The sequence below is a fragment of the Peromyscus leucopus genome, chromosome 10 (assembly GCF_004664715.2).
Source record: "Peromyscus leucopus breed LL Stock chromosome 10, UCI_PerLeu_2.1, whole genome shotgun sequence".
Classification (NCBI taxonomy): Eukaryota; Metazoa; Chordata; class Mammalia; order Rodentia; family Cricetidae; genus Peromyscus; species Peromyscus leucopus.
Window position 1 is genome coordinate 74,294,689 of NC_051071.1, and position 2,390 is coordinate 74,297,078.

At 42.9% G+C, this 2,390-nt stretch overlaps 1 pseudogene; it reads right to left on the reverse strand.

The window, feature by feature from the left end:
* Nucleotides 1-1,024: 1,024 nt before the first annotated feature.
* Nucleotides 1,025-1,922, reverse strand: LOC114688411 (annotated as a pseudogene).
* Nucleotides 1,923-2,390: the final 468 nt, after the last annotated feature.

The following is a 2,390-nucleotide window of genomic DNA, read 5'->3' on the forward strand; positions in this document are numbered from 1 at the left end:
TCATTTATAAGATGGCTGATTATTAACTTGTGTTCCTTAACAGTCTACAATAAGTTAGCACATTTCATAAGACTGGCGCTTAACATTCCATTCCTGTTTAAAGTGACTGGTCATTAACTTGTGTTTCTTAATTATCTATCCTTAACTGTTTACAATAAGTTAGCAGCTTTCATGAGACTAGGACTTTATGTTCCATCCCTGATAGGTTTAGCCTTTAAAATGACATTTTTTTTTTGTTTTGTTTTTTGGGTTTTTTGGTTGGTTGGTTGGTTGGTTGGTTTGTTTTTTGGAGCTGAGGATTGAACCCAGGGCCTTGTGCTTGCTAGGCAAGCACTCTAGCACTGAGCTAAATCCCCAACCCCAAAATGACAAATTTTTAATTGAAGCTCCACTAGCATCAAAATAAAACCTTTTAAACATAGATAATGGGCTTGAAACCAAAATAGCCATTTTGTGGGTGCAAAAATATTCAGGATTTATGCAACAGAGAATTTAACTGGAAACCTTCTGGATGGTCTTGCTCAGCTTTGTGTTGAACTCATCCTGGAGGTTTCTGTTGTTGTTGTTTTTCACCCAATTTATTCAACTAGAAACACTAGCTTGAGAGGTACTGGTCTGGTTTATTCCACTTGAAATAACTTCTCTACAGCAAACAATTGACTTATATTTGGATCATGTTGAAGAAAATAATTGTTTCATTATTCTTGTGTTTTAAGTCTTTGTAGCTAGAGTTTTCCTGCCTTGCCCACAGTCAGGACAAATCTTTGTCACCCACCAGTCCCACAGCTGCTCAGACCCAACCAAGTAAACACAGAGACTTATATTGCTTACAAACTGTATAGCCATGGCAGGCTTCTTGCTAACTGTTCTTATGGCTTAAATTAATTCATTTCCATAAATCTATACCTTGCCACGTGGCTGGTGGCTTACCGGCATCTTCACATGCTGCTGGTCATGGCGGCAGCTGCAGTGTCTCTCTGCATCAGCCTTCCACTTCCCAGAATTCTCCTCTCTCCTTGTCCCACCTACTTCCTGCCTGGCCACTGGCCAACCAGTGTTTTATTTATTGACCAATCAGAGCAATTTGACATACAGACTGTTCCACAGCAAGTCTTGATTATTAACAGCTCAAGGCATTGTGGGAGATTCTGGGTGTCCTGGATGCCTGAATAAACACATTATTATCCAACATTGTGTTTGTATTCTGAAAATTATCTCCGGCCCATACAAATGCTTGTGCTGTAGGCTGAGGACCCAGACTTCTCTTACTGGCACTGGGATATGACGGGCAAATGTGTGTTAGAAAATTTTCAAGGAAATTTTCACACTGCTTTTGTTTTGCTTCTTCTTCATCAGACACTGAGCTTCCTTCTCCATCTTCTTTCTTTGCTGCTCTCTTTTCTCTGCTGCAGTTTTCTGCTGCATCTGAACTTCTTCTGCTTGCCAGGCTGCTTCTTCTTCCTCTTCCCATGCACCAGTATTTTCTTGCCAGGTATCTAAGTCACCCAGTTATGAAGATTGAAAGATAAAAGGCATTCTCCTGGAAAAACCTGTGCTATCATTTGGGATACCAAAATCCACCGCCTCTCTCTTCTTAATGACTGTTTCCTGAGTTTTCCTCATAGCTGGTGTCATGTCCCTGAAACAGGTTCCAGTTGCTCCAGAGAGCTTTGTTGTGTTGCCACAGTCCCGTTCCCTCCATCAGTCTTCACACTTGTGGGTGCATCTTCATCCCAGGAAGTCCACTCCTCCACATCTGTCTGCTTAGGGACAGAGGAATAATCAGCTGGGGTGGGCAAAGCTGTTTGATCTCCAGCTAATCTCCTTCCAATGTCAGATCTTCATATTGATCTCTCTGGGAAGGAGAACAGGGTTGCTAGGCAGGTACAAACTTTAAAGAACCCAAACTGAGTGACAGCCATGGTGGGAACCAACACCTGCCCCTCCCCCTCCCTGCGTGCCCGCTGAGGCTCCAGGAGGCCCCACACTCACCTGTTGATGCTGCCTCCAGCTCTCCCTAGGCGGCTCAGTCCTACTCAGTCCTAGCTGGGCTCATTCAAAGCAGGGGACGGGCTCTGTCTCAGCCACCTTTGCTGCCGGGCAGCTACCATGGCCACCCCTTCTCTCTTATCCTGAAGTTTTTAAAGGAGTTTTTTTTTTTAATTCTGGGTTCTTCTTTTATTCAATATTAATGCAAGTAATGTGGTCTTTATCATTACAGTTACTCAGAGCATAATTCTCTTTGCAACACAAGCTCTCATGTATAAGTATGGGTAAAACAATTTTATTTTATTAATATTTATTTTACATATCAACCACAGTTTCTCCACCTTCCTCTCCTTCCACTCACCACTCCCCACACACCTCCCCTCTACCTCCCTCCCCATCCA